The sequence below is a fragment of the Protopterus annectens genome, chromosome 4.part0 (assembly GCF_019279795.1).
Source record: "Protopterus annectens isolate FY-2018-M chromosome 4.part0, PAN1.0, whole genome shotgun sequence".
In the NCBI taxonomy this organism is placed as follows: Eukaryota; Metazoa; Chordata; order Ceratodontiformes; family Protopteridae; genus Protopterus; species Protopterus annectens.
In genome coordinates this window covers 516,787,055-516,814,449 of record NC_056733.1, presented here as the reverse complement: position 1 = coordinate 516,814,449, position 27,395 = coordinate 516,787,055, and the positions used below count along the sequence as shown (strand labels likewise).

Here is a 27,395-nt window from a genome sequence, read left to right as displayed (position 1 = left end):
TTCCACAGAGATATGGTCACTTTAATATCCCTCATTTATGCCCAAATTAGTTCAGTGTTTACCTTGAATCACTCCATCAATCTTGCAGTGTTCTATCCAGATGATCAGAATCAGGAAGTAAGGATTCTACATACTTTGGACTTGCATAGACAGCTCAGGTACTACCTTAATAAACCTAAATCCTTTAGAAAAGCAGATCAGCTGTTTATTTCTTATTATGGGACAAAGAAAGGAAAACCCATGGTTGTCTTCAGCTATGGCTTTTAGTTATTCCCATCATGGCAAATATATTCTTAGCAGTATCAAGGCACAATCTACTACAGCTTAGGGTTCTGCAATGGCATATGGAAAGTGACAAAGTCTAGAAGTATTATGGAGGAAGCTACATGGTTCTCTGTATATACCTTTACAAAGTATTACAAACTGGATTCCTTTTCCAGGCTGCATTATTTCCTTACACTGGGGGCCATAAGCTTACTAAGCTTTTGCTTAGTTCTGAATTTTATATAAACTTCCAAAATAATTAAAATATCATGGAATATGTACAAAGTAAAGCATGGGCTATAAATAGTAGAAGGAAATGTAATATGTTAATGAAACAGTCACTGTTAAGAAGAAGCGTACAAAAATATTTTTTGGTTTATATAAAATTTTGCTTAAAGTAAGGCCGTTTAGTTGATGCTAAATGACTTTTTAGTGTGCAGAGATATGTATGTGTACTAGTTATACATTTTAATTGTACATTTTACTCAACACATTTCTAGGAATACTTTGATCTGTGCATGCTCATGATTCATAAGTGTGTTGTCTAATTTACTGTGGAACTTTTAGAAGTAAGTCGATATAAGTAAGACTAGTAATAAACAATTTTGCAGGTTGGACCAGGCACAATGATCTTTTTCATGTGTATTGCCATTTATGATTGAATAATTAGCCAGAGGATAGAGGGAACATGATGGAACTGCTATGTGAAGATTATTGTTAACTATACATTCTTTAGAAATATATCCCATGCCTTGAATGGAAGAACACTAGACAATGTTGGCAAAGTACCAAGTAGGCGTAAGCCGTGCTGATCAACAGATGGAGTTAGATTATCAATCTAAGAAATACATGACCATGAATGTTCATAAAAGAATGTTTTTATACATCCATGTTTCTTTTTTGGTGGTACATGTTATATTTCAGAGTACTATACAAAATTCTGGGTGCCCGTTGATCTAATAAAAATAGTTTTGTGAAGGTAAAAACAAATATGAACATTTGCTGAAACTACTTTCTTCATTAGTAGAGTTTTCATCCTTCTCCACCATCGTGTGACCTTGGAGATGATATATCTAAGTCTGGAGGTATCCTTCTGAATGGCAATGTAGGAAGATTGCTCTCCACTGCAAATATATATTATTCCTCAGAGGTTTGCTGAAAGTGATTTTGGTGAACATTTTTGAGTTTATGTTTTTGAAAGTTTGTTCAATGGGTTGACATGTATCCACATTTTTATAAGGAGTGCCATTTGTTTGAAGTTGCTCTGGATGATATCCTGGCCACTGGACAAGAACAGAGAAAAATGTAAAAAAATTTGGAACAAGTGTTAAAAAAACAGCAAGATTCAGGTTTGTGTTTTAAAATAATTGTATTTGTAAACATGTAGTAGATACCTACTGTTTGCATCAAGCATAGAGGCTAAAATAAAAGCCATCAAGGCTCCATCTCCTAAAAATATTATTGAAATTAAAGCATATTTGGATTTAGTTAATTATTTTAAAACAGTCATCAAATTTGGAACTTTTATTAAACATTTTCATTATTTATTATCATAGAACATAATCACAAAATGTACAAGGCAACTGGACCGTGTGGCCATTTACATTTTGCTAGTACCCACCTAGTGGCCTATCAGGCAGGGCAGTATAGATGTTGAAGAAAGAGCTGGGGAAAATGAAATGCAAGCCTATGGAAACAAAAGTGTAAAGATTCCCGTTATGCAGAAATGTCTATAACCCAAAGGTAGAGATTCACATTTGATTTTCTTATACTAGATTTGAAAACAAATATAGGAAAAAACACTACTCTGAAGAAACATGATAGTAACACCAAACAGAGAAGTTTAGAATCAACTGGAGATAAAGTCTACAAGATGAAGTAAAGACAAATATAGGAAAAACGCTACTCTGTAGAAACATGATAGTAACATCAAACAGAGAAGTTTAGAATCAATTGGAGATAAAGTTTACAAGATGAAGTAAAGTTGTTGTGGTTCTAATGGATCCTAGGAGTAATTTAGAGTTGTCCAGCACTTGTATCTTATATGGTTGTCACTGTTAATATTTTGTCTGTGAGATAAAGCACAGTGTCAGATAAAAGCTAGTTTCATAGAGGCTGTTCCAGACTGTGATCCTGAAAGAAGGAAGAAGAGTTTAATCAGCAGCATGAAATTTTAAATCTGTTTGTTACCAGAGACACCTGATTTTTCTGTGGAAGTTGCAGTTGAAGATCCTCTATCTGCACCTATGGACATGCTTTCTGATTTTTTTAAATTTTTTTGTTAAAACACAGCATAGAAGTTCTATGTCTAGGTCTGAAAACCTAATCCCTTCTAAGTGGAACAACTTTGTTAGCCAGTATGAAATCTTTTCATTGTAAAGAATGAAAATGTACTCTGGTTTCACTGAAAGCCTGGTAGTCTATCTACACTTCCTAGTGCAGAAAATATGGCACTAAAAGCGTTTAATAGTAGACTTCCTCCTAATAAGGAAAGAGCATTGGAGTAGAATAAGAGACTGCAAAGGCAGTCAGCTGCAAGCAGTAGTCAATGAAGGCTGTAAGGTCAACAGACACTAGTCTGAAGACCTGAAAGTCGAGTAGAGTGAAAGCACAGGGGTTGAAACAAATAATCAGGGCTCTAGTACCTCAGGATAAAGGGGAAATAGATGGAGTAAAAATAATGGCAGCAACTCAAAACAGCATAAGTGAAGAGTACAGAACAATATACGCCTGACCAGACATGGAAATGCAGTACATAAGGAAAGTTGGTGGTGGAATGCAGTAGCTCAGGAAATAAAGGAGTGCAGAAAAAAGTGGGGGATAGAAAAGATGGACCGGGCTAATAAGCAATACTGTTTGGCTATGAAAGAGGGTAGATAAGTAGTCACAATAGCTTAAGACAAGGCATCAGAGGCACTCCACCAGCTTCTGGAAAGTGAGTCAGCAGATGGCACAAATGATCAGGTTGCAGGACCAACACAGAAAGCAAAAGATAGCCATCAGAACAGAGCCATATCTGGCTCATCTAGCACTCAGTGCTGGTCTCAAGAACTTGTGCCCCACTCTCTGAGCTCTTCAATTGAAGAGCATAAAAAAGTGTCAGGATTACTGTAGTAAATAAACCAATCATACCCCACCAAATCTACCCCTCCCCAGCTCTCAGCTGAAGAGCAAAACAAAAAAAAGCTGAACTCAAATGCCTTTCTGTGCCGCCATTTTGGTACAGAGAAAAACTGCAAGAGCTCTTGATCATGCTCCCCTAGCACATAGCACCCAAGGCAGTTGCCCCCTTTGCCCCATGTTTACTAAGCTACTGCATCAGACATCCTTCATAAGGGATGCCAGCAACAACCTGCTCAACATTCCACAAGGCATTAAATACAAATAGAAGGAGTATTTTCAGTAACTTCTAAATGAAGAAAATATCCACAGAAGCTGTATCTGCCCTGGCACAGTCCGCAGTGAAGCAGGAAGAAAGAAGAAGGATCCACCTTAGAAGAATTAAGAACAACACTTAGGATAATGAACTCAGGGAAAGCAACAGGCTCAGATGAGGTTATGTCAGATATGATCAAAATGCTGGATGAATTAGGGAAGAAATGGTTTCAGTGGGTACTCATGGCAGAATGGACTTAGAGACGTACCACAGATAACCGGAAAATAAGCATGGCAGTACGGAGAGAAAGGTGTACCCCCAGATGACTGCTAAATAAGTTTTCTGGTGCCCGTGTATAAGAACAAAGGGGATATTACAACTGTGGACAGTACAGAGGTATCATTCTCTTGTCACACTCCATGAAAGTGCTGGTAAGAGTGATTGATAAGCACATACACAGAGTATCAGAAAGCAAGATGGGAAATAAACAGTTTGGATTCAGATTAGGATGCAGCACAACTGAACTGATGTATTCAGTGAGACAGACAGTTAACAAGAAGCTTGGGATGAGGAAAGAGTCCAATTGGACATTCCTAGACTTAGAGAAAAGCATACAACAAGCTTCCTGGAAAGCATATTTGGGCAGTTCTTTGATGGTTTAAAGTCCTGAAACATTGATAGAATTAGTGCAGGCTACATACAAGAACCAAATTATACAAGTAAGAGCAAAGTTCAGACTCACAGAGGGGTTTCCACTGAGGGTAGGTATGCATCAGTGTTCAACTCTGAGCCCACTATTGTTCATATTGATGCTGGACTACATTATCAAACAGGTTGGAGTGGGCAGATCAACAATGCTTCTGTTTGCAGATGATGTGGCATTACAACTAGACGCTCATGGGATGCAACTGAGTGCAGACAACACAAGTGTCATGGCAGCAAATGGGGGAAATCAGAAGAAGCTGAAAATTGAGATAGAAGGGAAAGTAGTAGAACAGATTAACAGCTTCAAGTATTTGATAGGAGTGGTTGAGGAGAAGGGAGGTCAAAGCTAGAATCAGAGAGGCAGCAGCTAACTGGCACAGAGTGTCAGTGGCAGTATCTGACAGAAGAATGCCAAAGAAACAGAAACATAATGAGTATAAAACAGTGGTGTGACCAGTGCTACTGTATGGTGCAGAAACCTGGGACATAAAGGCAGAGCAGTTGAAGAAGCAAGAGGCAATGGAGGCAAAGTGCCTGAGATAGGTGGGTAGGATGTACAGTGTAGGTCAGATAAAGACATAAGAACATCAAAGAAGCCAAAGCAGCTGCAGTTGCAAAGAAGGTCAAAGAGAACAGATTATGGTGGCTGGGGTACATATGCAGGAAAGCAGAAAAAAAACCTGATAAAGAACATTTGGGGGAGAGAGAGGAAGGACACAAGAGGAAACAAGGGCATACAGCAAAAACAGGGATGGATTGTTTGAGAAGACCTGTGGCAGTCAGGCATGACTGTTGAAGAAAGTAGGGGAGTGGCATTGAATCAAGAGATAGGGGAGTGGCATTGAATCAAGAGATAGGGGAGTGGCATTGAATCAAGAGGTAGGGGAGTGGCATTGAATCAAGAGGTAGGGGAGTGGCATTGAATCAAGAGGTAGGGGAGTGGCATTGAATCAAGAGATGCCAATAGTTGATGAGATACCTTGAACTAATGTAGAAAATGAAGAAAAAGGGGGGTGACGTTGAATCAGTCTGTAGACCATTGTTCCCTCTAGCCTTATGAAGGGCAACACATGAAGGACCAAGAGAGTATGAGAGGCTGCCCATCCAATTATCTAGGTGTACAGTGAAGGTAGCAAGGGTGCTTTGATACTAGACATGTAGTAGAAGTTTGTTCCAGAGGTGAGATATACTTTGGAATATGAATGTGCCAGGCCAGATTGTCTTATTTATCTGTAGATGAATTTTTAGTTCCTTTACTTCCTTTAATTGGGTATTTTTAAAATTGAGGACATGTAGAATGCATATGGATAGACAGAAATTTAAAATACTTAGCATACTTTTGTCTGGAGATGAGCAGACTCATTCTGGCAGTCAGCTAATAAAACATCTAGTTTGATGTCATTTGAAAAGAGGCAGATTTACATTAAAAAGTGCTATTGTAAAAAATTAATGTTGAGCTAGACCTGTGTGAATAAGGATGTCATTCTCTAAAGGGCAATGCGTGGTAGATTTGTGAGACAAAATATTTTTCTTATACCTGGAATATGTAGAAGTCTAACAGAAATGCTCTTCAATCCAGTTGTATCTCAAAATCTTGGAACTCCATTCCCTTTTCAGTCAAACTGCTCAACAATGCACGTATCTTCAAATATAAATTAAAACAGCTCCCTCTTGAATCCTGGCTATGCCCATGCTATTCCCCAGGCTAATTTATTCTTAAATTACCTCTCCTATGCACACATACATGTCAGTTACTTTCCCCTTTTCACTTATTTTTCTGTCTTCTACTCTTACTATGACAAAATGCATATAATTATATTTGATCTAATGTATTACTACTTAACTGCACCCAGTGACCTAATTATGTTACTGCAAAATATAGCTATTTTACAATTATCTGATTTATTCATCCTCACTTTGTATGTAATGCTGCTGTTACCTGATTATTCTGTGTGTTGTATAAGTACCGCTTTAAATAGTTCTCATAGAGCTTTGTAAGTAATGCTGCTAATGTTACCTGAGTATTATGTATGTCGTATAAGTACCGCTATAAATAGTTCTCATAGAGCTTTGTGTGTAATGCTGCTAATGTTATCTGCATATTCTGTGTGTTGTAAAAGTATATAAGTACCACTTTAAATAGTTCTCATAGAGCTTTGTATGTAATGCTGCAAATGTTACTGGAGTATTCTATGTTTTGTATGTGTATAAGTACCGTTTTAAATAGTTCTCATAGACCTTTGTATGTAATGCTGCTAATGTTACCTGAGTATTATGTATGTTGTATAAGTACCGCTTTAAATAGTTCTCATAGAGCTTTGTATGTAATGCTGCTAATGTTACCTGAGTATTCTATGTGTTGTATAAGTACCACTTTAAATAGTTCTCATAGATCTTTGCATGTAATGCTGCTAATGTTACCTGAGTACTATGCATGTTGTACTACTGGTATTATTTTTCATAGAGCTTTGCTCCCCAGTCCTCTGCTGAAAATGGGCTTGTTTCCCCAGTTTTATTTTATTTTACATTTGTTTACTGGGATAGTCCTTCTGGGTAGAAGCCATTTTCAGTGGAGACCTTGGGAGAAAAGCTTACTCTAAATAGCTGGTAGGTGCTGTTATCTCTGCTGGTATAGGTTAATAGGGTCTATATTAGAACATCGAAGTTTCAAAACTTCGAATGTTCTAATATCGACCCCTATTCAGCGAAAGCTGAAAATATCGAAGCAACAGAAAACCATTTTTTTTTTCCTAGGGAAAGAATTTGGTTGTCCATTTCTGTTGCTTCAGTATTTTCAGCGCTGTGGTGGAAAGTTACGGGTCGGGTTCAGGTAAGTGTGTGACTGAGTGTGGGTTAGGTTAGTTAGGGTTAGGGTATGGGTTAGGTATGTGTGCGATTGTGTGGACATGAGGGTTAGGGTGGGTTTGTTGAGTTAGGGTTAGGGCGCCGGTGAGGTGAGTGTGTGATAGTGAAGGACCTTAGGGTTAGGGTTTGGGTTAAGGTAAGTGGATAGTTAGTGGTGTGTGTATACTTTAGTGTAGGGTTAGGTGTAAGATTTTAGGTGCATGTGTGTGGATTGCTGTTTGTTTGGTGTGCTTGTGTTGTGTGTATGTGTTTTGGAACAGAGAACTTTTTCCCTAGGAAAAAATTCACTGTTCTGTATGTTTGATGTTTTCACCTTTCGCTAAATAGGGGTCGATATTAGAACATTCAAAGTTTTGAAACTTTGATGTTCTAATATAAACCCAGTTAATACAGGGGGGTAGATCTGTGGATGATGAAGTACATGGGGGAAGAGTCTCTGAGTGGTGACTGTTATATGGAGAAAAGGAAGGATGTTGTGGTGACTGCTATTAGCCTGGGCTGATACAGGAGCAAAGCCATTTGCTAGAGAGTTGGTCTTTTAGCATTTGTTTTAATTGATTTGGGTTGTTAGTGTTTAGGATTTGTTGGGGAATTGTGTTCCAAAGTTTGGAAATATAGTGGGAGCAGAGGGCATCCCTGGCTTTACTGTTTCTTTTGGATACTTGGCGGAGTGTCTTGTGTGAAGATCAGAGTTGTCGAGTGTTGGCGTATGGTTGGAGTATTTGTTGTAAGGCGGGGTTTCTGTTTGGCTACTATACTGGTTGGTGGGTGAAAATGAGTTGGGTGTAGGTTAGCTGTTGTGGGAGTTCTAGCCATTTTATTTGTTGTAGAGCATAGCAGTGATGGGACCTGTGCAGAGAGCTTGTGGCAATTTGGCTATTTTGTTGTAGCATGACTCAAGTTTGGTAAGGTTAGTTTTGTTAAGGTTGGTGAGGATGGGAGCAGCATAGAGAAGAGTGGATAAAAGATTAGTCCAGGCAATGTTTAGTGTAGATTGGTTAGTTAGGAAAGGTTTAATTCGCTAAAGAGAGGCTAGTTTGATATGGGTTTTTTATGGTTTGAGATAGGTGTAGGTGAAATTTCAGGTTGCTATTAATTGTAACACCTAATAGTTTAGTTTGTGAGAGGGCAGTTATAGTAATGTTGTTGGAGGAGTGTATTTGAAAAGTGGCTGGGGGATTGGGAGTCTTGGTGGGGAGAAAGCATCAGCTTGGTCTTATTTGAGTTCAGTATGGGGTTTACATTAGATAGCCATGATTCTACTTCAAGGAAGGATTGCTGTGTTGTAACCTGTAGCTGTATTAGAGAGGATGTGGTGCATATGAAGGTAGACTCATTTGCATATTGCATAACTGAGGCAAGAGATGTGGATTTGTGAAGTTGGTTGATGAAAGTGGTGAACAGTAGGGGACCTAATATAGAGCCTTGTGGAACTCCTATATTGACAGGAAGCAAAGATGATAGCTCCTGCTGAAATCGAACAGCTTGTTGGCATTTGGTTAGGTAGCTAATGAACCATGCTAGGGAAGAATGGCAAAGATTTAAGGTGGCTAATTCTGACAGTAGTTTCTGGTGTGAAACTGTGTCGAAGGCCTTTGAGAGATCTAGAAAGATGGAGGAGACACATTTGTTATGATTTCTGTGTTGATTTATTGTGCTAGTACAACTGAAGAGGGCAGTTATGGTGCTATGGTGGGTGTGAAAACCATGTTGTGTGTTTGACAGGAGGTTGCTGGACAGAAGGTGGTTTAGCAGCTGGGAGTGAATACCTTTTTCTAGTATTTTGGAGAGGGGTGAAAGAATGGTGATGGGTCTGGAGTTAGTAAGTTCAGTAGAGTTGCCCCCTTTCTGCAAAGGAGTGATGTAGGAGACTTTCCAGATTAGAGGGTTGTAGTTTTCAGTGATAGAGCAGTTGATGAGGATAGAAATGGGGTAGGCTAAGACTTTGTAGGTGGATTTGAGGAATTCTGATGGGAGGTTTTCTGCAGCTAGGCTTGTGGGCTTGAGTTTACTAAGTAGTTTCTTTATGGTATGGGTTGAGACAGGGTTAAACTAGAAAGTGTTTATTCCTTCACTGTTAGCTGTTGGGATTGTAGTAATAGTATTTTGGTCATAGTTAATGAGTGAGTGTATTGCGTTTGTGAAAAAGGAGTTGAATTGTGTTGCAATGCTGTCATTTGAGGGAGGTGTGGTAGGTTTGGGGATGGAAGTACTACCAGGTTGAAGGAGTTTGTTTATGGTGGCGCAGAACTTTTTGAGGTTCTTTTGTTTTTGTCTTTTTTTTTTTTGTTGCTGTGCAGTGATGTAGTAGGCTTTTTATCAGCATTTATCTGGGATTTAGCTTTGTTCCCAAGTTGTTTTTACAGTAGTAGGTTGTCATTGCTTTTTTTAGTTAACCAGTGTTCCCATGCTCTGTCGCTTTCTTTTAGCAGGTCTTTGGTGTTGTTTATTAGCCAAGGAGAGTTGTGATTTTTTATTGTAGTGGTTCTGTAGAGAGCTAATGTTGAGGAAGGTGTTGTTAAAGTGTTGCACAGAATCATCTAGTGGTATTGTTTTGAAGGGGGACCAGTTAATTTGTTGCAGTAGGGAGTTAAATGTGTGGGTATTATATTTCTTCTTGTTACGAATTAGCCTGTAGACTGCTTGTCTGGGTGGACTGAGGTTGTGTCTGATAAGGCAGGTTGGTAGGTGGTCACTTATGCTATTGGGGAGGCAACATGTTAGAAGGGATATGTTTTATATGTTTGTGAGGGTGTTAGAGCTTTTGTCTATTCTCATGGGATTTTGTATGAGTTAGGACAAACCAGGTAGGTTTATAAAATCGGATGGCTTATTGTAAATACAGGTGGTCCAATCAGTATTGAGGTCACTCATAATGATGGTCTCTTGTTGGAGGGTTGTGGATAGCCAATGAAGTACGTCTTCAACTGTATTAAAGTTTTGTCCTGGAGGAATATAGATAGCCACTATAATTAGGGTGTTGTTTTTATTGATTTTTTTTAAATTTGGAGAGAAGTATTTCAGTATTATTAAACATAGGAAGTGTGGTGTTGATGAGTTCTAGTGCTAGATTTTGTTAAACATTATTGCTACACCACCTCCACATTTGTTGTAGAGGTTGTATCCCAGGAGCAGGATTTCATTGTTTTTAATATGTGGCTTGAGCCAGGTTTCTGTCAGAATGGTTACATCAGGAGAGTATAAGGTTATTAGTGCATGGGGGTCATGGAGTTTATTTAGTATACATCTTAGATTTATATTGAGGAATAGCAGGGAATGTCCTTTAGGGTGGGATGGGATGATGGAGTTATGTGGAAAGTTTGTGGTAGTTGAAGTTTTCTGGTAAACAAATGAAAACGAATACATAAATAAACATTTTCAGTTAGTTCTCTACCTAGACTGGGAGACCTGTCATCAGTAATGTAGCAAGGGTGGGGGAACAGGGCATGTACCCTGGGTGCAAAGTGTTAGAGGGCAACTTGCAAACTTCTCTTTTTGCTCTTCCACTGAGGCAGGGAGAAGCTGTGTGTCTGAGAGTGAGTGTGTGCTCCAGACTGCCATGGGTATATTGCTCTTGAATTTGAGCAAGAGGTAGGGTGCTGGGTGATCCATCTATGTCTCTGTCTATCATTTGATGAATGGTAACTGCTGGAATGCTATCTCCTGAATCCCATCTAAAGTCTCAGCTCTTATAATGGTTTTATATTTATCAGCTCTACTTGGAAAAGCTGTTTTTTTTTCATTTTTACTAGGAGTTTCTTTTTTCTCACCACTTGATAGTAATACTAGTAAGCAAAGGGAGATTGGAGAGGACATTTAGCCCCACATTAGATTGTAGGGTGGTGGGCTGGTTCCTCTCTGCACAAATGCTTTACTAGAAATCAAACCCACTGTTTTGGTGTTTCTCTCTAAACTGTCTTTTCATTGACAACTGCACAAGGCATTTTTTACTGAAAAACATAATCACAGTGTTGGACGTTTACCCTTTTCTCCAACATAAATTAGCAGCAGAGCCAGCTGCAATAAGTATAAGAGTGTTGGGGCTACAGCATCCTCCAAGGAAAGTGTAAAATAATTCATGCAGTTTTGTCTTCAGTAAATTCTGAGTACTTTTTTGGGGCAAATAACATGTACGGAAGATATCTGTGATCAAGTACAGTTTTGAAGAATCCAGTATCCCAGAACAGATGTTAATCGGGGATAGGACAAGGATACATAGAGCCATTAGTTAAAGTTTATATCCTCAAAGAAACCCTGATGCTGAATTAAGTTTTAATGAGACTTTAAGACTAGCTGGAGATCTATACGTATTATGTTACAAACTGATCACAGACTGGTAATGTTTTCTACTATTGATTAGAACTGCTTGGCTTCATAACATTTGTTCAAGTAATCTGGAATTCTTTGGACAGCAGAAACTTTCCTCCCTGCACTGAAGACAGCAATAGTGATTCAGTTGTTAAAAACCTTTAATGGCGCAAGATTATTTAATATGGTGTCAGCCTTCCTTTTGTAGGGAATGCTTTAAAGAAAGTAGCTGCAATGCAAAAATAATTTTGTCTCAGAGTACAACCATTCTGATCTCTTTGTTTCAGGCTTTTGTATGAAATTCAGTACAAAAACTATACTAGTTAAGGAATTTGATGTTTAAGACCACACTTTGATGCTGCAATGATTAAAAGCGATCCGTGATCTCTGTAGCAGGGAGCCCATATCCTTTCACTTCATCATAGAAAAGATAAAGCAATTAGTTTTCTGGGGCCATTTCTCAGCTGATTTCTCTTTGGCCTTTTGTATCCCACAGAGTACTGTCATTTCATTTGTTTTACTCTCTGTACATGTGCTTCCTTTAGGATTTGATAAGAAATTCCAACTGATGTTTTTATTGCTAATGTCCCTGTGCACAGCTGTACTTTTCTGTTATAGCTGAAGGCCTAAATACCACCGGCATTTTTAATACCTGACTGGATATCCCACTATTTGTTTGCATTCTGAGGATCAGATTAGGCCTACTAAGCAGATCCCATTAACAAAAGGAACCTGGTGAGTAAAGTTCCCCATTTAAAAAATACTGTGGGATAGCTGTAATAAATCATTCAAAACAGCAATGAAGCATTGGTCAGTATGAAAGTTCCTTCTTGTCTTAAGTAATAAAAACATAAATAAAATGGGTAGTACAAGTAGCAAAGACATATACCTATAGATTAATTACACATCATTAGACTAGACACCATATAAAACATGAATAGATAAAAATATATAGAGGCAATAAAAAAGAAAATATCGCACAGGTGAATTATTACAGTTTAGTGGCATCATTCAACAAATATACTTATGGAGTATATTGCACAGATTAACTCCCATAAGGTCAACTGTCATTTGGCTATAATAAAACCAGATAGGGCAGATTGTGGGAAAATTAACTGATAAAGGAAGGAAGGCTTAGTCTAATATAGATGTAATTTGCACCACACAGACCAGATTAAATCAGATTAATAAATGAAGTACATTAGCTGATTTGTATCTGGCTAAAAGCTGGTTTCTGTAGGAGTATTTTGATGTTCTAAGGAGAGCAACTATGGTTTCCCTGATGGTTTTATTTACCATTGTCTTGAATAATAGCTAGTGATGGTTTTAAACCTGTGACTTATGATGTTAGCTCCCAGTCCAGACAGGTGCAGACCATCACATTAGCCTGGACCACTATAGATAGACTGCCAGTCCCCAATGAAGTCAAAGTCCTGAGCAATTTCTTGGACTCCAGCCAGAGAAGGCAGCACCTTATTGTTAGCCATGTTCTAGCCCATGTATTTCTACACAAGATACAAAGATCTGCAAACTGGATACCACAACTTGGCATGAGAAGGACTTGGAAAGTTTAAAATAATTGTTGACAGTACGTCAGTTTAGAATATTTTCAGAGAAAATACTGAAAAGTATAGTGTGGAGTATGATGATGGGTGGTACTAAAGGTAACAGATATAAAAAGGAAAAGATGCTGGTTTACTGACACTAGGACAGCAAATTCGCCTGTATCACTGCTGTTGCACTTTGAAGCAAGAACCTCTGCATGGAGGTCAGACCGGAAGCTGACTGCATATCAGTTAGCTGGAGGCCTGCTAACCTTTCAATAAGAAGAGTGAAGGGACCTGGTACTGCATGAAGGATTCTCAGGGATAGTTAGGAGAACATCTAGTATGCTGGTAGTAAGTGGCTTTGATACACGTAGCTGTCCACGGGGTTAATGAGTGCAGTAGCATATCCCAGTCCCTGCTGGCATTATTGTTTCCTGGTAGGACTGGGGAATTTACGCGGAAAGATCATTCTCAAAATCCTGATTGGCCATTCATGGTGAACTACCAGTTCACCACCATCTCCTTTCAGAAAAAGGAGGTAGGCTGTCTGATGTGCAGTTGGAAGTCTTTGGACTTGCTACCTCATTGGTGGACAACATATAACTGGGGACTGGACTTGACAAAGGTGGACCAGAGAATTTGCTACATGAGGTCAGAAATTGCCTAAAACAATGTAAAGACACCTGGAATGCATTTATATCTGATGTCTTAAGCAGTGAGCACAGCAATGAAGTTACTACAAATGGAGTTAATTTGCCTCTTTTCAAGCAGTCACTTAGAATGTAGTTCTGAAGATCCCATCTTCAGGAGGGACATGAGATCATGGACTACATGAACATAAGTTATCACCAATGAATGCAAAGACAGGTCTCTATTCTGAGCTACAGGAAGCTCAGAGGTGATCATATCAATTTATATGGGGGACTCAGAATATGAGTTCCTGCCTGAATGTCTTGGTTTGGGTATGAACTCAAAATCAAAGCAGGTTAAGTTGATAAAATGACTCAGCAGGAACAAAAGAGTGGCTTCTTAAATTTTCAGACATGGTTTTACAGTTCTTAAACTCTTTGTCAAGCTGTACAGGGCACAACAGCGACATGACTGACATCAAATAAAATCTGGGCAATCACTATGGAAGGGCTTTTTTAAGGTTTTGTCAGTAGGCATTTTTGGATACGTCTTTGCCAGTAAGTCATGAAAATGTGATATATGCCCCTGAGGAAAAGGTGTATCATATAGACATTTAGACATCTTTCACAAAGAACTATACAAGTGTGTATGTGTGTGTGTGTGTGTGTGTGTGTGTGTGTGTGGGGGTCAGAATTTAAAAATGGTGGAGAAACAGAAATATCAAGGATTATGTGAGGAAATGATATTTATAGGAAAAGTATTATGCAAGTACATTGTTCTTTCCTGAAATGATAGGGTCAAAATGGAATATTCTTGAATGTACAGAATAAGAGAAGGCACTCAAAAGATAAATAAGCCTAAAAATAGGTGCACTGTAAGAAATGGTCCTTATTACCACTTTAATTGGTAGAGAATAGGTTCTTTGGTAGTTACTAGGCATGTAATGTTAGAGACAATTAAGAAACCTAGCTCAAACTCCCAAACTGTCCCAAAGCAATGTTTGGTTAGGTGATTTGCTCAAAGTCACACAGCAGACAAACGATGGATGAGAGAATGAAACCTGGTATCACAGGAAGTAGCTTGTTACTAGTTCATACAAAGCCCTTGTCCTCTGCTTCAACTGCTAGGGGATCCTACGCACTAACTGCCAGATATGTCGTGGTCTTTATGATACTTTGGCAGAGTGTGCTTATGTTAATTATAGACTTAATATTGTGAATGTTATCAGTAAAATAATGAAATGGACTTGGTATACTGTTAGTGCAATGAATCAGTGTGGACAATAGTTTGGCAGGTGGCACATTATTTTGTGTTCCCATGTGTGCCAGCACAAGTTACATCAAAATATTATCCAACAGACAGCTACCTGGACATGCTAGGTATGTTGGCCATGTTAGGTGAGCTTGCATTTCTTTATGTATAATCAAATTATATGTCTGTTTGAGTTCTGCTCTCCTTGAAAGTGGCTTTCACCTGGCTAACATTTTACTTACTGTTTCTTGCTAGAAGTGCTGAAGTAATTGATAAGTAAGAAGTGAAACCTATTCATTAGGAACAAAGGTGTTGTACATATCACAGCTTTTAGTTATGGTGTCAGCATAGCACCACACTAACCAGAACATTGTTAGTTTTTACTGCTTAGGGTCACATGGCCTGAGTATTCTGTTGACTGCTTTTCACATACAAAATGAAAAATATTAACATAAGTAAATCAATCAATTAACACCTTGTGCAAACCTTATACATACAATTTCCTTTTACCTACTAATAGAAGCACAAAGCATTTTTCTGTTTGAAATTAAATATATCAGACATCTGATAATGAAGAAAAGTCTTTATTCAGTGATTCATGAATTAATTTTTCAGGGACCTACTTTTACCTGGTTTGGAGTCATGCGGGGGGCTACAGTCTATGCCCACTTTAAGTGGCCATAAGGCAGGGAACTAGTCCCTGACAGTATACCAGATGATTGTAGGATACACATGCACCCAGTCACATGTGTCATTCATACCTATGGGCAATTCTGAGGATTGCCAGTTGATATATGAGATGCCATTAGGGTTTGGGAGAGAAATGGAGCACCTAGTGAAAATCCACATGAACAGATTAAGTACTTGCAGACATTCGCCATCTGAGAACCAAACTGAACAATGAAGTGCTGGGAGGCTTTAATGCTAAGTGAAGCCCTTCTGTACCACCATACTCTAGATAATGACACTATACCTTAGTTTATATTGTCTTTCAGCTTTTCCCAGTTAGGGGTCGCCACAGCAGAACTCCGGTCCGCTAATGATTGGCAGTGGATTTTTACGGTGCTGAGTTGCCAGCCCGATGCCCAACCTCCAAAGAAGGCACACCCATTCACGAACACACCTGTACCTGCATGTCTTTAATGTCACTCGCCTGTGGGGAGGACATGCAGACTCCACACAGAAGATGTTCCAGCCGAGAATCAAACAGGAGAACCTCTTGCTGTGAGACAACAATGCTAACCGCTGCACCACAGTGGCCATTAATGACACTATACCTTAGTGAAAATGTAAAAAGAAGTGTAAACTTGATATGACTTCTTGGTAAAACTGCATGCATAGCTCTCTTTTCCAGATTTCAGAAATACAGTAAATCAGTCCTAATTATAAGCCCTTGTAAATCCTGTTGACATGAACTAGGCATACCATGTTTGCTTTCACTCTTTCCCTAACATCTAACCCTCTACACCTACCACTGCTCTTCCAAGACATACAAGTATTTACATCTACAAACATCCACCCATGATATGTAGCTATCTGAACCTAAGTCCACTCTCCCAGCATGTAAACATTGACAACTACCAAACCCTCCAACGAAATGAAAACATCTGCAATTTCCTACACCCTTACTCTGCTGTTTAGCCATCTACTTGTACATATAATCTTTCTCTGCTATGTAAACATGTGTACCTAATGCTTTCCCTGACATGTAGCTGTATGTACCTACGTCAATCCTTCTCATGGCATACAACTATCTGCAATTACCTCCTGCATACCCTAACATGTGACATCTGCACTTATTTCCCCTGGTGTGTAACTATCTGAATCTAGCTACACCATACTCTTTACAAGTCATGGGAAGGGTCTAGGAAGATGCAGTTAGTTTTGTGTCAGTGAAGACTATATAGGTATGAAGATGCAACATGCTATGGAAGGTTGCAGATGGTTACATGGTTGGTCAGAGGTGTATGAAAGTGCAGCTTGTCACTCTGGCACCTTCACACAACTTTCCCTTTACTTGTAACCATGTGCATCTACCAATGCTATCTCATGACATTTTTCCACATGCAGCTACTTTCACACCCTTCCATGATATGTAACCATCTTCAGATACTATCTGTACATACCTACACTTTTTCTGAGACATCTGTCTGCACCCTCCCACACACTCTCCATGACACATAAACATCTCACCAACTATCACCCTGTGTATAGCTATCTGTCCCTACCAGCATAATTTTTTGACACCTACACCCTTCTCATAGCATGTAACAACTTGCACCACCATATAACCTTCTCAAAATATGTACCCATCTGTATTTGTCCATACCCCCCAATGTAACCCCAAGTGCACTTACACTACCATTCCCTATCATTTAACCATCTGCGGCTATCTACACCATCTTCTGCTATTTAACATCTGAACCTTTGCTGCCTTGACATATAAATAGCCATACCTACCTGCACCTTTCTTCTGATATGTAATACTGTGCACCTACTTAAACCTTACTCTGACTTGTAACCATCTGAACCTACCTCTACCTTACCCAGAATGCATAACCATCTGTGCTTACTTTTAGATTTCTACTAAGTAATCATCTGTATTCACCTATCTGCATTATCACCTGATATGTAATCATCTGCATCACTGCTCCTTAACATTTAATAATTTGCAGCTACCTACATCTTTCTCTGGCATTTATCCACCTTACCCAGGCTTCACTGATGCCTCTTCCATTGATGGTCTCATTTTCAAAAATCTAAAGTTGTGATATGTTTTATGACAATGTGTTGAACAGTACAAGAAAGTGATGCACTTTTGAAGGTTTTTTACCTTTTCTCCATGGTGCTGCAACCTTGGAGTTGATATGTGCAATTTAGGAGGTGTGGTGCATGGGGCTTGCCCCTTGGCAAAAGATTTTTTTTTTTTGTATTTTTAATAGTTTTCAGTTGACAGTTTTCAGAAGTTATCTTTCAGTAATCTATCAAATTAAATAGTGTCTTTCGATGGAACTTAGGTCAACTGCATCTGTTCAGCTGCATCTACCTATACCCTTTCCTACTGGGGGATGGTATAAAGGGGTTGAGGTTTGTCATAATGGTTAAGGTGTTCACCTCACAGGCACAAGGTACAGAGCTTGATTCTTACCTTTGGCCACTGTCTGGTTATTTACTAGACATCTAATAGTCTGCAGACTGATGGCCTGGCCTTCCCATGGCATGTGACCACCTGTGCCTACATACATCCTTCCCACCTGTGCCTACCAAAATCCTTCCCACACCCACCAGTGACATGTGGCTCTAATCATCTACATCACCATATCCTGATATGTAAAAGATACATGAAGGCACCCTTGACATTTAACCATCTTCACCCTCCTACACCCTTCTTCTGACATAAAACCATCTGCATTAACATTCTACACCCTTCTATGATATGTAACCATCTCCACCTACCTATAAAGCTCCCTGGCATATAAACATCTGCACTTACCTACTCCATTCTTATCATATGTAACCATCTGAACATATGCTCACATGATGTGTAACCAATATTCATCTACAACGTGATATCTGCCTGACATGCACCACAATTTAGTAGTTGCACTCACCATCTAATATGTAACAATATGCCATTTACATGATCCCTTCCCTGATATATAACCACCCAAATTCATGTTGCTAGACAAACACAAATTTCCCAACAGTAAAGCCACAGAAATAAATACACCAAAAATACTTTAATGAACCTCTGAAACAGTCTACCCCCTTGCACCCTAATGTGAGGGGGCAAGCCCCTTCCAGACTTAAATATTCTAACTCTAAGGTTACACAACAGGGGAGAAAAATAAATACTCCACTATCATCAAAGTTGTTTTGGTGAATTTACTATGAGCATCTTACCTTGTCTGAAATTACCGTCAGCAATTTGACATGTTCCCAGCCACCCATACCTACTTAACATCACCCTCTGATATTTAACTCTCCACACCTTCCTCTGTTTTCCTTAACAAGTAACCACCTGTACATACATATACCCTTCTCTGACATGTATTTCCACCTACCTACTCCTTTCTCTCACTTGTAGCCATTTGCACCCACTTATATCCTTCTCTGAATGTATCCAGCTGTGTCTGCCTATACCCACCCTCTGATATTTAACCATAAGCACCTACCAATGGCCTTCCCTTTACACGTAATCACATAGACATAGAAAGTAGGGCATATTACCACTGAATGCATTTTATCTGTTTGGATACAAAGTAAACAGATTAAATAAAACTATTACATTGTTTAGATATTGGAGTGTAGTTAGATATACTGTGCTAATAAATACTGTTATACTTTGATGCAGTCAGGCCCAGGGCTAACTGGCTGCAATGATTTATAATGTAAGGACATGTTTCTTAATTACGCCTTCATACTGGGACTGTAGTCCATAAGTCATTCTTAGTAAAGGACAATGAGACCAGCAGATTCAATTTATCCGAATGCAATTGACAATAAGTAACTGTAATCATAAGTAACGCTGTCACCTACTGAAGGATAACTGCTGTTTGTACATCAGCTGCATACCACTGAATTCCCTGCTTTACTAAGTGTTTGGCACCATCAACAGGTTCATGTTTGACACTCATATGTTACTATTGTTTATATTCTGTGATCTCATTATGAAAATGATGCATATTTCCCCAAACAATGTTCTTTTTTCCCTTGCAATTGTTATTTTTAAAAGTTAAAATAATAAAATCACAGAAATTGGTGTTTCTTAGTTTTAAAAGTCAACAAAGTGCAATTAAGACATTTGGGTAAATCTGCTTTATGAAAAACCAAGCCAGTTAACATGAAGGTCTCAGAAAAAGATACATTGTTAGCTGATCACAGGGCAAAGAAGCTGTTTAAATAAGTAAACTGGGAAGTGGAGGAGGGGGTAGTTGGCAAGAAAAGACAATGTATCATTTGTTGTTGGGACTGAAAATGACAAGGTTGACTATTCATTTTGGATCATTTAGGTTTGTGGGGTTAGAGTCTGTCAGCTTATTGGCCTGGAGATGAAGTACAGCATCAGTTCTTTAGTCAGGCCTGTCCTTTCTGAAATGTAAGTAGGAATTTAAGATTTGTAGGAACAGGAAGTCATTTTCTTTTAGCTGTGCTTTAGATACAGGTGGTGTGTCAGAATTATGAGTAAATGGACATGCTAAAAAGATGTCTATTTTACCATTTCCACAATTTAAGTGAACAGTTCAGCTATATTTATAATTAAGAATAGCCATTGAGGCCATGGGAGGAAAGGTAAGATTCACTGGTCCTGGATTTCATTCAGCATCACCAGAATATATGAGTATCCCTTCCCTACAACAACCTATAGTGCATTAAGAGATCTAAGGTGAAGGGGGATTTATGAATGAATGAGTATTTTTGTACGGGCATGTGTTTGATTAAAAAGATGGATTCACCACGTCTGACAGAAAGAAAATGAGAGATGGAGTAAAACGTTGTGCCTTAGGAGACTAAAACTGAAGAGGAGGGGCTGGCACATTGAGTAAAGCAGTGAACTTTAGTGGTTATAGTCAAATGAAATGTTTGGATTGGAAAGCATTTATACAGTGAGAAGAAGCAAAATAAATATGTGAGTCTGTAGGCACAGGTGGTCAGACAGTTCAGTAGATCTAAGTGTGAGGAGAGCAGTGGCTTTAAGGAGGTTGGTAAAAAAATGAGGCTTTGAAGAGTAGTGATGGGGAAAGAATGAGATGTCCAGTGGAAACTCAAATCTGTGGATGATAAGGATAAACTCAGAATAGGATGGACAGATAATACAAGGAAAGTAAGGGGGGGGGTAAAATAATAGATGGATTATTGTTGTAGGTGCAGTTAGTTAAGAGTGTGTATGTGGAAGGAGTGTCTGAGTGGTGAGGATGCCTAGTAAAGAAATGATGAATTGGTAGTATTGGTGGGATGTGTGTAAATTTAGAGACAAAGAGAAGAGAAGGTAGATGAAACATAAATGCAACTGAGTACTGTTTGTTTTTACCTTTTTTGGCACCTGGATAAGACATGCATAGCTTTTTGGCACCTGGATAAGACATACTAAACAGCATTAACTGACTTTATGATGAATCCTGCAACATCAATAGGTTATTATTGGTGTTGCCATCTTTACAAGTATCCAAAGTGAGACTTTATTGTTTTGTTTTTACAGAAAACTGAAATTTTGCAGCACAGACCCTACCCACAATTAGTGCAAAGGACTAAATTCACTTTATTACCAAAATAAAAACTCAAATGTCAGTTGTTTGTTTTGTTTGCTATATTAAAGTATTATAGATACTGAATTATAATTTTCTACAACAATAACAACAAAGCCAAAAATATTCCTCTTCATGCAAGACATGCTATTTTTGACACAGCTGCCTAACTAGGGATCATCTTGTAAAAGAGGGTGTGATGCCCGTGCCCTGGCCCAGCAATCAAGGGGCCTCAATCCTCACCAATAACACCATTGGGGGATGTCTCATATAGGAGGAAAGTATAACAAATACACACAGTAAAGTGCAATTTCCCTTAAGAGCACACAGAGATAACAGTCAGTCTGGGGCTGGTTGCTCTCTTGCTCTCCAGGTCCCCAATAAGACTCCCCACTGCCACAGCTATAGGGACTAGATCTCAGCCTAGTGGGCAAGCTAAAACCTCCAGCAGCCTCTCTGTCCCAACAGTGCTTCATGTCCCTGCCCAAGTAGCACACACACACACACACACACACACACACACACACACACACACACACACACACACACACACACACACACACACACACACACACTTTGAGAAGTGTTTCTACAACCACACAGACACTCCTGGGGAAGGCTGGCACAGGTTCTCCAGCTGTGCCCATTTTTCCCAGACTATACAGTAGTATCAGCTGCCACCACCCACTAATATTTATCAGCTACTCAAAGACCCTTAAAAGGGTGTCCAATTATTACTGCGCAATATTATTATCCAACTGGTAGATATGACTAAGCAGTCAAGGCTTATTAGAGTGACTTGGTACAGGATCACTATATACATGCAATGTACTCTAGAGCTTAAATTATCTCTACACAAAATGGCCACAGTTGAAAGGTTTGAAAATATTTAATAATTAATAAAAACACAAGACAATACTTTTAACTACACAGTGCTAGTCAAGAGTTCAGAGATCACAGAGAAATACTTAAACTAATTCAGTAGTACAGTTCTGACATCATAGAAAAACTCTTAGTCTAATCTTTCTAGTTTCTAGCTATTTCTAAGAGAAAACACAAGTCTAAGATAAACTTACATATAGAGCAAAGGCAGAGTGCTGATGAGTTGGACGATCAAGACAAAAATGCTTAATGCTGTCTGATTCTCTCTGTTTTTAAAATCACATTCCTGGTTCACATTACATCATTCTTCACACTTCCCTGGGTTCCCAGGCTAACAGAAACTACATTTACATTCTTCACCTCTGGGCAGAAACCAGAGCAATAAAGGACATTTATGCATGCAAATTCTGGCCATTAACTCTGGCCTTAAAACAATAGCAAGAATTCCTTCATCTAGACTGGCTGGAGCCGTGTTTACATCAAATGGTCACAACATGCTTCACTTGGTCAGTAGCGTGCACTGTTGTTGCATTTTTTTCAGTTCCACATGTAACAATATTTTTACCATTTAAGACAACAAGCCTGTGGTTTACATTAATATTTACAGATGACAGAATTATCTATAAAATTCTATCTGGCTAGGCTGGTGGCCTTCACAGAGGGACAGATGATAACCCTAGCTGTTGTTTTTGCAGAACTGCAAAGTTTAGAAGTAGAGTTGGTTTGGTGTAAATCATGGTGTGTAAGAACAAGCTAATTCATATTTCAGTATCCTATACCTTCCAAAAGTATCTTTTCAAAACAAGTCTGCCACTAGTAAAGTGTCAGTGTTCAAATGAAGACATGCCCTTTAACGTCTGTGTTCTTTCTCTTATTCTCAGTTTCTCCATCTTTGCCCAGTGCTTGGTGATATACAACCTATACTTTTGGATTCCCCTCTAATTTGGTGCAAATGGTTTAGTAAAAAAATACAACTCACCTAGGGATTATTTCTTTTGTGCCCAGACAGGAAACCCCTTTATGCATGTGTCAAGTTTATAAATACAGGGGGCTTGAGACTGAAGATCCAGAGCAACAATATGCTTGTACTTTTTCTATGCAAGGAATGTCAGAGTATGGTAGCCTACCCCACAGATGTCTACCAAACTGATAACTGCTGTAGTAGCCTTAGCTATATGGGTTATATCTTGCCAAGGATATTACAACTGGCCAGCTTTGAAAGCTTCAGGGCACCTTTCACATACCCAAACTGTCAGGCATGTCAAACTGAGCTGACTAGAAGACAAGTTTGGGTGTCAAGTCCTTCAGAGCCTTACTGATACTGAAGAGTATGCTTCTCTGAGGCTTTTGATGACTGATTGTTGGCTTGTGCTGTTTCTTTGCTGGACAGATAAGTTCCCTATGAGAAAAGAACTTCCATTTAATAATTTTGTTTATAATTGATACTTTACTATTTAGAAAATATATTTTAAGGCTAGAAGCTTGTGTTTCAACAGACTGTTTGGAGACTGTACTGTACTTTAAATGGGACAACTCTTTTTTTTCCAGTCAGTTTAAAAATTGTTTAAAATAACTGAAAAACATTTTTTCGGTAGATAAACTGCATTTATTTTACTTTGTGGGGCTGGAAAAAGTGTTCTATAGTGCTTTTTGCTGTGTTTGTCTCTGTAAACATTGCTTTTAATGCATTTGCTGCTAGTTTTCACAGGAAAAGATGCATGATTTTTGGCTTGACCATGGAACAGTCTTTCTGTCGCATGGTATGTCCTTCTTCCAGCCACAAAAAGAAAAAGTTAAGCAAACAGCCTTGGCCATCACAGCAGACTAGCAATTCGCCCCAGCCACAGGTGAGCAACTCTGGTGTGGCTATTGGTTGTACGGCAGATCACTCAACTTTTAACTCAAATCCCTCTGGCATAGCACCATCAGCTGCAATGGACCAATGGTTAGCTACACCCTCTGCAGCTGTTGGGGAACTCAGTGGTCAAGGGAGAGCCACTCTTGATGGTCCTTGGAATGGTAGCAGGGAAGGCTTCCCCATTTTATCAGAATGGTGTGCCCAACTCTGGGAAAGCTGCTGCTGCTATTAATAACACTGCTTTCTGGTCAGAAAAAAAAAGTAAACATGTATCTATTCCTCCTCAATTTTCATTAGACAAGAGTAGTTTACTGCACTGGTAAAAGAAAGAGGGATACCATCTTTCCTGAGGAGATTCAAGATTTGAATTTGGACAGGAGGATCAAAGTGGACAGACCCAGGGTTGTCTGCTCACATTTCTGATGCATACTCAGATGAGAGCTCAGTTTCTGACTCTCCCTGTGGCAGATTCCCTTTTTCTGAGACTATTTTGAGAATGTGCCACTGTTTTCAGTGGAAGAACACTGAGGTTTCTCACTCTCTCAAAAATACTAGGAGCTGTTACAGAATAAATTTCCAGAACCTGCATGCATTCCTCCAGTTCTATCAGCTTTGGAAGATGTGTGTGTGTGTGTTATTGCTTGCAATTTTTCTGACAGCCAGCCAGCTACTCCTAAAAAGGCAGAAAGGATATATAATGTCCCTCCACTGCTAAAGACTTAGTTAATTTCAATCCTACTACTTCTGATTCTGATGAGGGTGGATGGATTATTGATAAGTATGGGAAAAGTATGTGCTTCTGCAACTTTGATTTTCATAATTTTGAATTGTCAGGCATATATGTTAAGGTTTGTCCTGACTAACTGTGAAAGTATGAGGAAAGTTTTGTCTGCAGTTTCTACTTGTGAGGAAAACTCTGCTTTTAATAATTTAATTTCCTCTATTGCTCAATAGAACACTGGCACATTCCAGAAATAGTCTCAGTGTACAAGCCTCTGTTGATGCTTCTTCAAGGGTTATGGCCAGTTGTACTGTTATGAGGAGGTTCTCAGAGCCTCCCATATGATGATAGAAATAAGATTTTAAATTCTCCTTTAGATAGAGATTTAGTTTGTGGTTCCTCTGCTGCAGGGGTGATCAAAAAGTGTGAGGAAAGGGGTAAGTTGATTCAGGGAATCTGTAAAATTTTTTCAGACCCCCCTTTTCCAAAATTTCCAAGAGACTACAACTTCTCATCCAATTTTGTTAAGAAATAAAATAAACAGTCTCAATAAATTGCAGGTAAATAGACTTTTAAAAAGAAATGGCAAGGGGTTCCAAGAAGAATTCTGAAAACTTTCAAAACCAAGGACAGTTCAATAAGTCAGAATAACTATTTAAGAGACTTTGTTTCCCTCCTCCCACCCTGGCATCCCTTATCTTCTAACAACCAAAACTGAGAAAAACACACTTTATAATAGCAAAGCTTTCGGATAAAATCCTTCCTCAATACTAATACAAACAAATCTAAAAACCAAATGGTTTAAATACAGGTCACTGAAGTCACATAACCAGCAGTCCAAAAATCATGTGACCACAAGTATATAAAACAAATCATTAAAATTAGAAAAATTAGAAAAAACATTAAAAAAACATAACATTATCGCAACCTAGTATGTTGCAATTTAACAAGAACAGGTTTCAAGGTAATCATATTATTTAAACCTGGAAAATGGTCAGAGTTCAACCTAAGAATCCATTCATACTCTTTTAATTCAAGTAAATTACCACTATCACCACCTCTGGCAGGAGGCCATATTACATCAATAACTCTAAAGGAGAATCTATGCTCAATACCTGAATCAACTATGTGCTTATACAAGGCATTACTGTCAATGGCCCTTCTAATCTCCGATTTGTGTTCAATGATGCGTTCTTTTAGCTTTCTAGTGGTCTTACCCACATAGAATGCAGTACATTTCACACAATTAGCTAAGTACACCACATTAGATGTAACACAAGTGGTGGAAAAATTAAACTGATAAACTTTACCACTAATAGGATGTTTGAACTTATCACTACAAACAACCACAATATCAGAACAGCAGGAACAATTCCAACAACCATACGTGCTGGGCTTAGTGGTAAAAGTCCTCCCTACAGGCCTGAAAAAATCTTTGTAACATAACATATTCTTCAAGGACTTCATATTTCTATATGAGAAAAAAGGCCTGTCACCAAGAATGTCTTTAATCTCACTAGAGGCCATTAGTACAACCCAATTCCTCTGTATTATTTGTTTTACAAAACAAGTCAAGGTATTATAACTAGTAAGATACCTAGTGCATACTTTTGAACATTCTAGGTTAACAGAACCAACATCATCCCCAAGAAAAATTGGCTTCAATATTGTCTTCCTATTAACTAAAACTTTATTTTTTAAATCTAAAACTAGTTTAGAATCATAACCACTATCCAGAAACTCTTTGGACATCTCATCCAACTGTAAATTAAATGTAGCATCATCAGTATTTAATCTACTAACTCTATTAAAATGTGAAGTAACAATCCCCTTAAAGACATGTGGGGCATGCATGCTGGAATAATTAATGTATCTATCAGAGTTTATCTCCTTTTTGTGAATACTGGTATGGATATAACCCTCACATAGTTGTATCTTAACATCCAAGAAATTAATCTCACTATCAGAGGCATCCATCTTAAATTTCAAGAAACTGGTGGTTGCATTTAAATAATGAACAAATTCATTCAACTGTGAAAGGGAACCTTTCCAAACCATAAAACAATCATCAACGAAATGTTGATAAAAACATATATTACTTACAAAAGAATTATCCAAATTATAGATATAAGCTTTCTCCCATTGGTATAACACCAAGTTGGCATAAGTGTTAGCCACAGAAGTACCTATGTCTACACCAGTGAGTTGCAAATATAAGCATTCATCAAACAAAAAAATATTGTTCCTCAAAACTACATCTAGAAGAGAACAAATATTCTCAACAGATCTATTCACAAGAGAACATTGGGAGATCAAAAATTGTCTGATAGACTCAATACCAAAATCATGCAGTATTACAGTAAAAAGGGATGCTATATCAAGCGTTACAAACAAATACTCACTTTGTCAACAGGAACCACCAATACTATTAAACCAAACATGCAATTTACAAAGGAAATCAGATGTATCTCTTAGCACAGAAGTGCATTTAGGTAAATATAGTTGCAATTGTGTTTGCAAATATATAGATATAGGTTCGGTGATCCACCCCCCTCCCGATACAATTGGTCTCATGGGGGGGTTGGTCACCGACTTGTGTATCTTAGGCAGCCCATAGAGACAAGGGATAATTGGACAAGAAACAGTAAAAAAATGAAATAAATCCAGAGTAATATAACCATATTAACATAACTAATACATCTTTTAACATCTATTGATGTAATACATTTAAAATCCTCAACAT

General features: G+C 38.5%; 1 protein-coding gene across 1 annotated transcript in view; it reads left to right on the top strand.

The window, feature by feature from the left end:
- Positions 1-27,395, top strand: part of RASAL1 (RAS protein activator like 1) — a 1,855,221-nt gene that overhangs the window by 817,188 nt on the left and 1,010,638 nt on the right. The window lies entirely within an intron of this gene.